The sequence below is a fragment of the Grammomys surdaster genome, unplaced genomic scaffold (genome assembly GCF_004785775.1).
Source record: "Grammomys surdaster isolate TR1022 unplaced genomic scaffold, NIH_TR_1.0 195, whole genome shotgun sequence".
In the NCBI taxonomy this organism is placed as follows: domain Eukaryota; kingdom Metazoa; phylum Chordata; class Mammalia; order Rodentia; family Muridae; genus Grammomys; species Grammomys surdaster.
In genome coordinates, this window is record NW_021604640.1 from 1,664,839 (window position 1) to 1,678,047 (window position 13,209).

The following is a 13,209-nucleotide window of genomic DNA, read 5'->3' on the forward strand; positions in this document are numbered from 1 at the left end:
TGTCTTCTGCACCCACCATCTCAGCTGTCTATTTTTAGGCTCCTATAATTTGATTTATATTTTATCTATCTAAATTTTGTTTTCAAAATTCATAAACTATTTTTATAACATATTAATTCTGACCAGTCCAAAACAGAAATTTCTCTCCTATTTTAAATATTCACAGTGTTTACATAAGCAAAAAGGCTATTTTTAACTTACTAAGAGAAAAAATTACTTTTAAGAAGTGTCACTGTTGTGCTCGCTTCGGCAGCACATATTCTTAAATTGGAATGATACAGAGAAGATTAGCATGGCCCCTGCACAAGGATGACATGCATATTCGTGAAGCGTTCCATATTTTTGTCCTGAGTCATCAAGGACCCACTGCACTCAGAGCAGCCGAGGAGCCACTGCAATCAGAGCAGAAGCATTTCCAGATCCAAGAGGTGGCCTGAGTCTCAGGAGTTCTTCCACCCAGGAGATTAGGAGCATAAGACCACAGAGAGATCTAAGCTCCGAGGAGCTCTGCAATAAGCAAGATAACTGAAAATACAGACTCCAGTCTTACACAGTGAGGGCAGGTAACACTAGAGTTAACCAGATGGCAAAAGGCAAGCACAAGAACATAAGCAACAGAAACTAAAGTTTCTTGGCATCATCAGTGCCCAGTTCTCCCAATATAGCAAGCCCTGAACACCCCATCACACCTGAAAAGCAGGATTCAGAATTAAAATCACTTCTCATGATGATGATAGAGGATTATAAGAAGGAATTAAGTAACTCCCTTAAAGAAATACAGGAGAGTACAAGTAAACAGATAGAAGCCCTTAAAGAGGAATCACAGAAATCCCTTAAAGAAATGGAAGAAAACACAAAGAAGGAATTAAACAAAAACATTCAGGATCTGAAACTAGAAATAGAAACAATAAAGAAAGTTCAAAGGGAGACAACCATGGAGATAGAAAACCTAAGAAAGAGATCAGGAGTCACAGACACAAGCATCACCAACCCAATACAAGAGATAGAAGAGAGAATCTCAAATGCAGAAGATAAGGTGGAAAATATTAACACAGTTGTCAAAGAAAATGCAAAATGCAAAAAACTCCTAACTCAAAACATCCAGGAAATCCAGGACACAATGAGAAGACCAAACCTAAGGATAATAGGTATAGATGAGAATGAAGATTCCCAACTTAAAGGGCCAGTAAATATCTTCAACAAAATTATTGAGGAAAACTTCCCTAACCTAAAGAACAAGATGCCCATAAACATATAAGAAGCCTACAGAACACCAAATAGACTAGACCAGAAAAGAAATACATCCCGTCACATAATAATCAAAACATCAGATGCACAAAACAAAGAAAAAATACTAAAAGCAGTAAGGGAAAAAGGTCAAGTAACATATAAAGGCAGACATATAAGAATTACACCAGACTTCTCACCAGAGACTATAAAAGCCAGAAGAGCCTGGACTGACATCATACAGACCCTAAGAGAACACAACTGCCAGCCCAGATTACTATACCCAGCAAAACTCTCAATCACTATAGATGGTGAAACCAAGATATTCCATGACAAAACCAAATTTGCACAATATCTTCCCACAAACCCAGCACTTCAAAGGATAATTGATGGAAAATGCCAACACAAGGAGGGAAACTACAACCTAGAAAAAGCAAGGAAGTAATCTTCCAACAACCCTAAAAGAAGATAAATATACAAACATAACTTTACCTCTAATAACAAAAATAACAGGAAGCCACAATCATTTTTCCTTAATATCTCTTAACATCAATGGTCTCAATTCCCCAATAAAAAGACACAGACTATCAGACTGGATACACAAACAAGACCCAGAATTTTGCTGCATACAAGAAACGCACCTCAGTGACAAAGACAGACACTACCTCAGAATAAAAGGGTGGAAAACAATTTTCCAAGCCAATGGTCCCAAGAAACATGCTGGAGTAGCCATTCTAATATCAAATAAAATCGACTTTCACCCAAAATTAATCAAAAATGATAAGGAAGGACACTTCATACTCATCAAAGGAAAAATCTACCAAGGTGAACTCTCAATTCTGAACATCTATGCTCCAAATGCAAGGGCACCTACATACATAAAACAAACTTTGCTAAAGCTCAAAACACACATTACACCTCACACAATAATAGTGGGGGATTTCAACACCACACTCTCAGCAATGGACAGATCATGGAAACAGAAACTAAACCGAGACACTTTGACATTAACAGAAGTTATGAACCAAATGGACTTAACAGACATCTATAGAACATTTCATCCTAAAACAAAAGAATATACCTTTTTCTCAGCACCTCATGGTACCTTCTCCAAAATAGACCATATAATTGGTCACAAAACAACCCTCTACAGGTACAAAAAGATTGAAATAATCCCTTGCATTTATCAGATCAACACGGACTAAGACTGGTCTTTAATAATGACAAAACCAATGGAAAACCCACGTGCACATGGAAACTGAACAACTCTCTACTCAATGATGACTTGCTCAAGGAAGAAATAAAGAAAGAAATTAAAGACTTTTTAGAATACAATGAAAATGAGGACACATCATACCAAAACTTGTGGGACTCCATGAAGGCAGTGATAAAAGGAAAACTCATAGCTCTAAGTGCCTACAAAAAGAAACTGGAGAGAGCACACACTAACAACTTGACTGCACACCTAAAAGCTCTAGAACAAAAAGAAGCAAATACACCCAGGAGGAGTAGAAGGCAGGAAATAATCAAACTCAGGGCTGAAATCAACCAAATGGAAACAGAAAGAACAATACAAAATATCAATAAAACCAGGAGCTGGTTCTTTGAGAAAATCAACAAGATAGATAAACCATTAGCCAGATTAACCAGAGGGCACAGAGACAGTATCCAAATTAATAAAATCAGAACTGAAAAAAGAGACATAACAACAGAAACTGAAGAAATTAAAAAAAAATCATCAGATCCTACTACAAAGGCATATACTCAACAAAACTGGAAAACCTGGATGAAATGGACAATTTCCTAGACAGATACCAGGTACCAAAGTTAAACCAGGAGCAGATAAACCATCTAAATAGTCCCATAACCCCTCAGGAAATAGCAGCAGTCATTAAAAGTCTCCCCACTAAAAAAAGCCCAGGACCAGACAGTTTTAGTGCTGAATTCTATCAGACCTTCAAGGAAGACCTAATACCAATTCTCTTCCAACTATTCCACAAAATAGAGACAGAAGGAACACTACCCAATTCGTTCTATGAAGCTACAATTACACTCATACCCAAACCCCACAAGGACCCGACAAAGAAAGAGAAGCTCAGACCAATCTCCCTTATGAACACTGATGCAAAAATACTCAATAAAATTCTAGCAAACTGAATCCAAGACCACATCAAAACAATCATCCATCATGATCAAGTAGGTTTTATCCCAGGAATGCAGGGATGGTTCAATATTCGGAAATCCATCAATGTAATCCACTATATAAACAAACTTAAAGAAAAAAACCACATGATCATCTCACTAGATGCTGAGAAAGCATTTGACAAAATTCAACATCCCTTCATGATAAAAGAAAGGTCTTGGAAAGATCAGGAATTCAAGGCCCCTACCTAAACATAGTAAAAGCAATTTACAGCAAACCAGTAGCCAACATCAAGCTAAATGGAGAGAAACTTGAAGCAATCCCACTAAGATCAGGGGCTAGACAAGGCTGCCCACTCTCCCCCTACCTATTCAATATAGTACTGGAAGTCCTAGCCAGAGCAATTAGACAACAAAAAGAAGTCAAAGGGATACAAATAGGAAAGGAAGAAGTCAAAATATCACTATTTGCAGATGATATGATAGTATACTTATGTGACCCCCAAACTTCCACCAGAGAACTCCTAAACCTGATAAACAACTTCAGCAAAGTGGCTGGTTATAAAATCAACTCAAACAAATCAGTAGCCTTCCTCTACATGAAAGATAAACAGACTGAAAAAGAAATTAGGGAAAGGACACCCTTCACAATAGTTGCAAATAATATAAAATACCTTGGTGTGAATCTAACCAAGCAAGTGAAAGACCTGTATGAGAAGAACTTCAAATCTCTGAAGAAAGAAATTGAAGAAGATCTCAGAAGATGGAAAGATCTCCCATGCTCATGGATTGGCAGGATTAACATAATAAAATGTCCATCTTGCCAAAAGCAATCTACAGGTTCAATGCAATTCCCATTAAAATCCCAACTCAGTTCTTCACTGAGTTAGAAAAGGAAATTCTCAAATTCATATGGAATAACAAAAAACCCAGGATAGCGAAAACTATTCTCAACAATAAAAGAACTTCGGGAGAAATCACCATCCCTGGCCTCAAGCTGTACTACAGAGCAATAGTGATAAAAACTGCCTGGTATTGGTACAGAGACAGGCAGGAAGATCAATGGAATGGAATTGAAGACCCAGAAATGAACCCACACTCCTATGGTCACTTGATCTTTGACAAAGGAGCTAAAACTGTCCAGTGGAAAAAGGACAGCATTTTCAACATATGGTGCTGGTTCAACTGGAGGACAACATGTAGAAGAATGAAAATTGATCCATTCTTATCCCCTTGTACAAAGCTCAATTCCAAGTGGATAAAGGACCTCCACATAAAACCAGATACACTGAAACTAATAGAAGCGAAGTTTGGGAAGAGCCTCGAATACTTGGGCACAGGGGAAAAGTTCCTGAACAGAACTCCAATGGCATACGCTCTAAGATCAAGAATTGACAAATGGGACTTCATAAAATTGCAAAATTTCTGTAAGGCAAAGGACACTGTCAATAGGACAAAACAACAACCAACAAATTGGGAAAAGATCTTTACCAATCCTTCATCTGATAGAGGGCTAATATCCAATATATACGAAGAACTCAAGAAATTAGACTCCAGACAACCAAATTACCCTATTAAAAAATGGGGTATAGAGCTTAACAAAGAATTTTCAAGGGAAGAAACTCGAATGGCCGAGAAACACCTAAAGAAATGTTCAGCATCCTTAGTCGTCAGGGAAATGCAAAGCAAAACAATCCTGAAATTCTATCTCACACCAGTCAGAATGGCTAAGATTAAAAACTCAGGTGATAGTAGATGCTGGTGAGGGTGTGGAGAAAGAGGAACACTTCTCCATTGTTGGTGGGACTGCAAGATGGTGCAACCACTTTGGAAATCAGTCTGGCGGTTCCTCAGAAAATTGGACATAGCATTACCTGAGGATCCAGCTATACCACTCCTAGGCATATATCCAGAAGAAGCTCGAACATATAACAAGGACATATGCTCAACTATGTTCATAGCAGCCTTGTTTATAATAGCCAGGAGCTGAAAGAACCCAGATGTCCTTCAACTGAGGAATGGATTCAAAAAATGTGGTATATTTACACAATGGAGTATTACTCAGCTATTAAAAACAATGAATTTGAGAGGTTCCTAGGTAAATGGATGGAACTAGAAATTTTCATCCTGAGTGAGGTAAGCCAATCACAAAAGAACACACATGGTATTCACTCACTGATTACTGGATATTAGCCCAGAACCTTGCAATGCCCAAGATGCAACTCACAGGCCACATGAAGCCCATAAAGAAGGAAGACCAAGTGGGGGTGATTCGGTCCTTCTTAGAAGGAGCAACAAATTACTCAAGGGAGCAAATATGGAGACAAAGTGAGGGACAGAAACTGAAGGAGATGCCGTTTCAAGACCACTCCACCTGAGTATCTATCCCATGTGCAATCACCAAAGTTAGAGGCTGATGTGGAATTCAGGAAGTGCATGCTGATAAGAGCTTGATATGGGTATCTCCTCAGAGGTCTTTAAGAGTCTGACATACTCAGAGGCAGATGCTCACAACTAGCCATTGAACTGATCATGGGGTTCTCAATAGAGGAGTTAGAGTGAAGACTGTAGGAGAGCTGAAAGGATTTGTGGCACCATGAGGAGAGCAACAATACCAACCAACCACAGCTCCCAGGGTCTAAACCACCAGCCTGGGAGCACTTAGGGAGGGATCCAGCGCTTTAGTTGAATATGTAAGAGTGGAGGGCCCTGCTGGGCATAGGTGGAAGAAGAGAACCTTGACCGCATGAAGGCTGGATGCCCCAGGGGGTGGGAATTTTGAGGGTGGGGAGTTGGGATTGGGGGGGTATATAGAGGTTACATCCACAGAGAAGAAGGAGGAGGGGTAAGGGGATTGGGGGTTCCTGGGTGGGTGTGGGATGGGGTAAGGGGACAACATAGGAAATATAAATAAAACATCCAATAAAAAAAAAAAAGAAGTGCCACTGTTAGTTGACGTCACTGTTGGCCTTCCTATGTGGTTGCCATCCCCTTCGGTTCCTTCAATCCTTCCCCTAACTCTTCCATAGTTGTCCACAAACTTAGTCATATATTTGGCTGTGTGGTTTCTGAGTCTGTCTCAGTCAGCTACTGGCAAGGTCTCTCTGAGGACAGCCATGCTAGATTCCTGTTTCAAAGCACAACATAGTATCAATAATAGTGTCAAGGTTTGGTGCTGGCCCATGGAGAGTTAGCAGAGACTAAGCCATCAAACAAAGAGCATATATGGGCTGGTTAGAGGCACCTAGCACATATGTAGCAGATAACTACCTTGTCTGGCCACAGTGAGAGAGAATGAGCATAATCCCATAGAGACTTGATGCCCCAGGGAAGGGCGCTGCCTGCGGAGTACCGAAAGGCAAAGGAGGATAGAGGGAAGAACTCTGTGAGGAGAGCAACATTTGGGATTAATTAATTAATTTAAAAAAAGCATCACTATACATTCCTTTATTATTTGGAAAAGATTTCTGAGTTTTAATAGAATTATACATTTATGTAACTACCACTACAGAAAAGATACAGGAAATGCAATCACATCTAGGAAATCCAAACGCCACTGATCTGTTCTCAAACTCCATAGTTTTAACTTTCCTACTGACTCAGTATTCTTAGACTTTCTCCTTTGCTTCAAATATGTATTTGAGATTTCATCAGCATTTTGTGTGTATTAGTATTTTCTCTTTCTTTTGATAGAATAATTTTCCATTGTATGGATTTACCAAGGCATACATCCCAGATTGACTGATAAAGTACTTTTTTGTTTGAGCCAACATCAGCAGCCCATGATGGCTTCAAATTTCTGATTTTCCTGCTTATTACTTAAGTGTTAGAATTATGGGTTTGCATCACCATATGTAGTATAGTTAAAGAAATTTTGAGTTATTTCTGGGTCTTAGCAATTACCAACAGTTTCTACACATATTTTTGTACAGGATTTTAGGTAAATATGCTTTCATTTTCCTGAAACAAAATGGTTTATTAAGGCAGGTACTTGAGGATATAGTAAGAAAGCATATGGAAAATTCAGTAACATTAATACTGTCATTGATTACAATTTATATATTTTGTTATTGGTAGATATTTTTCTAATTTTAAATGTTTCTTATTAACAATGTTTCTCCTGATTTCTGTGTGTTCTGTAACATGACTTTACCTTTGATTCCAAAAGTGAGTGTAAAAAGATATTTAGCAATGGACAGAAGTCAGAATCCCAGTGGATAAATTGGGGAAAAGCTGGAAAACGCTGATGAGGAGGGTGGCCCCATGGGAAGATCAGTAGTCTCAACTGACTTAGACCTCTGAGATCTCTCAGACACTGAGCCACCAACCAGGCAGCATACACCAGATGATATGAGGCCACCAACACATATACAGCAGAGGACTGCCCGGTCTGGACTCAGTGAGAGAAGACAAACCTAATCCTGGAGAGACTTGAGACCCTAGGAATGGGGAGGTCTGGTGAGGTGGGGGTATATCCTCTTGGAGACAGAGGGAGGCAGGTACAGGATGGGGAGTTGTCTGGGTATAGACTGGGAGGGGGATGAAGACTGGACTGTAAAAAAGGATTAAAGAATAAAAAACAAAGTTATGTAGCACTTTTCTTCAAGCCAAGATTCTAAAGATAGAAGGTAAACAACTCAAAACAGAGGCAGTAAGTCCATGAAACTGATGAGATATCCTATACCTCTTCTACACCAAGACTATACAAACAGTAAAGCAGGCTTAAGGTCACTCTCACACAAGCTGAGTTATAAAAAGAAGACTCTGAGACCAGACCAGCTAACTGGAAAAAGCAGAGACCAATCTAAGTGCCTGGAAAAGGTTCAGACCAAATGAGTCACTTGGAAATGGCATACTCCAACCTGTTAAGCTGAGTGCAGATTGCACAGTATGTTCCAGGTCTCCAGCTTTCATGAGCTGTTATCCATGTTGGAGTGGGCTTTTGGTAATGCAGCTGAATGTGAGTCATTTCTGTTCCTGTAAATAACCCCTTACCCGTATTCCCATAAGTAACCTGTGAAATTCATTGGTTCACCAAAGTGGACTTTGGTAGTGTCTATATTGTAGCCTGTCTTGAGCTCTCTATCGGTACTAAGTTAGACATGTGATTGCATCTTTCTAGGAAAAGTATCATCACACAAGAGTACTTCATTGCTTCATTTGCCTTACTTTAGTTTTGGTCTAATTTTTGTTTGACAACTTGTTTAGTTGGGGGTTACTAAACTAACCTAAAGTTAGTAAGTTAGGAACATACTGTCATGCCATTATCCAGACTTCTGAACTCTTCTGTACTCTCTCCATTTATGTTTGAAAGTTTGTTCCAGGGCTACCCACAGATAGGCAGACCGAGAGTGACACAGACCAGTGCATGATCAGCTATCTCACATCTCTATCCCTGATCTCTTAGCAGTACGGAATGGACAACAGCAGCAGGTGAGGAGGAAGATGGTGGGATGGCTGCCTGCCTGTGTGGTGGACTGTGGCATGGAATATACAAAACTAGGATATGCTGGAAATACAGAACCACAGTTTTTCAACCCATCATGTACTTCCCTTAAAGAGTCCTCAAAAGTGGTGATCAAGCCCAGAGGAGGGTGATGAAAGGTATGGATGACCTAGACTTTTTCATTGGTGATGAAGCAATAGAAAAGCCCACATATGCAACAAAGTGGCCAATTTGCCATGGTATAGTTGAAGACTGAGACTTAATGGAAAGGTTATGGAGCAAGTGATTTTTAAATACTTAAGGACAGAACCTGAAGATCATTGATTTCTTTTGACTGAACCTCCACTGAATACTCCAGAAAATAGGGAATATACTGCTGAAATAATGTTCAAGTCCTTCGGTGTTCCAGGCTTGTACATTGCTGTGCAGGCTGTTCTTGCCTTAGCTGCATCTTGGACCTCAAGACAAATAGGAGAGCAGATGCTGATGGGTACAGTAATAGACAGTGGAGACAGAGTCATTCATGTCATTCCTGTGGCTGAAGGATATGTTATCAGCAGCTGTATCAAACACATTCCAATCGCAGGAAGAGATATAACATATTTTATTCAGCAATTGCTGAGAGACAGAGAAGTAGGAATCCCTCCTGAACAGTCACTGGAAACTGCGAAAGCAGTGAAGGAACACTACAGTTATGTCTGCCCAGATTTACTAAAAGGATTTAACAAGTATGACACCAATGGGTCAAAGTGGATCAAACAGTACACTGTAGTCAACACCATCTCAGAGAAAGAGTTCTCCATTGATGTTGGTTATGAGTGATGCCTGGTACCCGAGATCTTTTTCCATCCAGAGTTTGCTAAACCATATTTTAAACAACCTGTCTCAGAAGTTGTAGATGAAGTCATTCAGAATTGCCCCATTGATGTCCGGCATCCACTTTACAAGAACATTGTCCTCTATGGTGGTTCAACCATGTTCAGAGATTTGAAGAGAACTGTAGATGCCAGGCAGAAGTTAAGTGAGGAGCTGAGCGAGCAGTGGTAGATTGAAGCCCAAGCCTATTGATGTACAAGTTATTACACATCACGTGCAGCGGTATACAGTTTGGTTTGGAGGATCAATGCTGGCTTCAACTCCTGAGTTCTACCAAGTATGCCACACCAAAATGGATTATGAAGAAATTGGACCATTTGTCATCACAATCCAGTGTTTGGAGTCATGTCCTAAAGTTGACTCCTTGTTTATTGGGGTTAGGGAGATAGAAATAAGATAATCTTTCTGATAACCTGATTTTTGTCTGAGTGGTTCTGAGGTTTTTATCCAAACATGATCATACAGGAATATTTAATGAGTGTGTCAACATGCAAATGTAGAAGATAGCCAAGATGATTGTTTTTCTTTAGGTTGAATATTTGAATCTTTTTTGTATAAAAAAGAAATGTGTTTTAGTTTTTTTTGTGCCCTGATATTTTGTATATTATTGACTTCCCCAGTGTGCTGAGCTCTGTGGGTACGTAGAGAGCTCTGTAATGACTGATTGGGTACTGCTGAGTGAGCAGTGCCAAAGCTTTTTATATTTCATACTTTTTTATACTTTGAGGAAAAAAGTCAAAGAAAAACTGTAGAATTGGAGGGAAAAATGTGATCAATGAAAAGATGAATTCAACAAGCAGCCTCAATGGACTTGGCACACACTCTGGGTTCCAGTTATCTCAAGCTGCTCCACCCCTCTGCCTCCCAATGGTTCTCTCTGCAAATGCCTAGATCTAAAAAGCTAGTCTCCTCGGATAGCCGATGCCTGTCCTGCTTTCTGGTTACTTACTTTCTGTTTCTTGCTTTAAAAGAAAGACAAGACTGTTGGACCAGTATTGCAACTCATTAAAGTGGTTTCTTATTAAAGCAATAATGTGATAACCAAAATTAGCATATTTAAGGCCTAATGCCATTCTAATAAAGGCAAAAATCTATTTAAAAAAAAGAAAGTTTGTTCCCAGATGTAATTTTCTGGTTTTATTTTGCAGCTGTCCTAATTGCTAATGTTGTTCATGTCTTTTGATAAACCTACCTTTTCTGGAATAATGTGACAATAACCTTCATATTGATGTTGTGAGAAATCCTAGCATTGACTATAATTTTCTTCTACTCATCTATTTTAACTGAGGGTAATTAAAACCTTAGAAAATTATTTGAGAATTATTATCTTTCCTTTCTATTTTCTGGAAGTGGTTATAGTAATTGATTTTATTTCTTCCTTATTTTTTGTTTGTTTGCTGTTGTTTTGTCATATTCAGTACTGAAAATTTTCATCTTTGAACATTATTTTGGGGCAGAGGACAGTTTTATTTATATAACTAAAATAGCTGTGATGTTCTGTTGTAGTACTAAGAAGACTATGGTTTGGGGAAACAGAGAGATAGGAGAAGGCCTGTGGACAGACTATCTGGTTTTCTGGTTTTCTTCGGATTTATGTTTATAAATTAATTACAATCTTTTCTAATCTTAGGACACCTAAAACTGTTTTTTTGTTTGAATTTTCCATTTGAATATACTTACAAATGACTTATTTATTTACATAATCAAAACTTTCCGGTGTTGCTGTCAGAGAGCCGGATACTGTCTTCCTGCGGCCGTGCCTCTTCCAGTCTCCAGATCACGTCTCACTTAGTCGACCCCCCCCCTCCCCTGCACAACAACAACAACAACTCCGAGGAAGGCGAGCAGCCCCTGCCCGCTGGCCTCAACAGTTCCTGGGTGGAGCTACCCATGAACAGCAGCAATGGCAATGATAATGGAAATGGGAAGAATGGGGGGCTGGAGCACGTTCCTTCCTCGACTTCTATCCACAATGGAGACATGGAGAAGATCCTTCTGGATGCACAGCATGAGTCGGGACAGAGCAGCTCAAGAGGCAGTTCTCACTGTGACAGCCCTTCGCCACAAGATGGGCAGATCATGTTTGATGTTGAGATGCACACTAGCAGGGACCACAGCTCTCAGTCAGAAGAAGTTGTAGAAGGAGAAAAAGAAATTGAGGCCTTGAAGAAAAGTGCAGACTGGGTATCAGACTGGTCCAGTAGACTTGAAAACATCCCACCCAAAGAGTTCCATTTCAGACATCCTAAACATGCTGCGTCTGTAAGCATGAGGAAGAGTGGAGCCATGAAGAAAGGAGGCATTTTCTCTCCAGAGTTCCTAAAGGTCTTCATCCTGTCTCTCTTCCTTTCGCACGTGTTGGCTTTGTGGCTGGGCATCTATATTGGAAAACGACTGAGAACACCTTCTGCCAGCACCTACTGAGGGAGACGAAAAGCCCCTGGAAATTCGTGTGGCCTGTGAAGTGGTGTATTGTAGTTTGAATTTGAGACCTATTGTAAGCATGATCCCGACCTACAACCCTATTTTTACATACCCAATTCCAGTAACTCTCAAATCCAGTATTTTACTCAAACTCTGTTGGGGCATTTTACTAACTTTGTTCCCTTTTTGGCCTGTAAGACACTTTAGAGATTCCTAACAGAGTTTACTGTTGTTTAGAAATTTGCAAGGGCTTTTTTTCAGCAATGCCACCAGCAGATTATAATCTTGTCAACAGTGCATTGTCTCCTCTTAGTATCACCGGTCACCTGCATCATTCATGCTAGAAGCTGTATTCTAGCCATGCAATTACATCTCTTTCTAAATGAGGTCAGGTTTGCAAATAATACTATAAAGGCTTTGTTTAGTCTTTGTTTTGTTTTCCAAGACAAAAACAAGCTTCCCTAAGCTTGAATTTATAGTTACAAAATGAAAACAAAGCCAAAAAAAAAAAAAGAAAAAACCAATACATAAGGAAAAAAAAATATCCTGGGCAATAAAAATGACTTTAAACCAGCTTTGGAGCCGCTCTTTTCCTAAGCCTCCTGTGCCACCTTCAGTTTGTAGGAGGCAGCCTGAATGAGTGACAGACAGGAAATAGAAGAGTAGAACATACTGGCAGATTTTCACATTAGCATATTGCAGTGCTGTCTTTTCTATGATAGAGAATCTTTATTTGTAAGGAGTGTCTCAGGCCTAGACATACATGAAACTTACTTTTGAGATTTTTGTGCGTTTGATATTTTCACGTGTTACCTGCATGTGAATTTCTCAATGACTTTCTTTGTTTTTCTAGTTTCTTTTTTTTCTAAGAAGAGACTTGGAATGAGTCTGATTCAGGTGTTACTAGAGGCTTCTTGTTTTAGGAAGCTTTGCTCACACTCTGGAGCCTTTACTCTCTGAAGAATAACTTCAGAGTTATTCCAAGTATTTGTGTAACTTGGAAAAGTAGACTTGGGTTATAGGAACAGTTGATAAAGTTCTGGAAAGATGCCATTCATTCTCCATGGTTCCTTACTTCCTGTTACTGGCTGCAG

The 13,209-nt window shown here is 39.5% G+C and overlaps 1 non-coding gene and 2 pseudogenes across 1 annotated transcript; all 3 read left to right on the forward strand.

Annotated features, from left to right (window-relative positions):
- The first annotated feature begins 237 nt into the window (after positions 1 to 237).
- On the forward strand, positions 238 to 344 carry LOC114623283. Its single transcript, XR_003711744.1, has one exon. It is a non-coding gene; the product is annotated as a U6 spliceosomal RNA (small nuclear RNA).
- An 8,470-nt stretch (positions 345 to 8,814) lies between these two features.
- On the forward strand, positions 8,815 to 10,045 carry LOC114623272 (annotated as a pseudogene).
- Positions 10,046 to 11,528: 1,483 nt separating this feature from the next.
- On the forward strand, positions 11,529 to 12,635 carry LOC114623273 (annotated as a pseudogene).
- Positions 12,636 to 13,209: the final 574 nt, after the last annotated feature.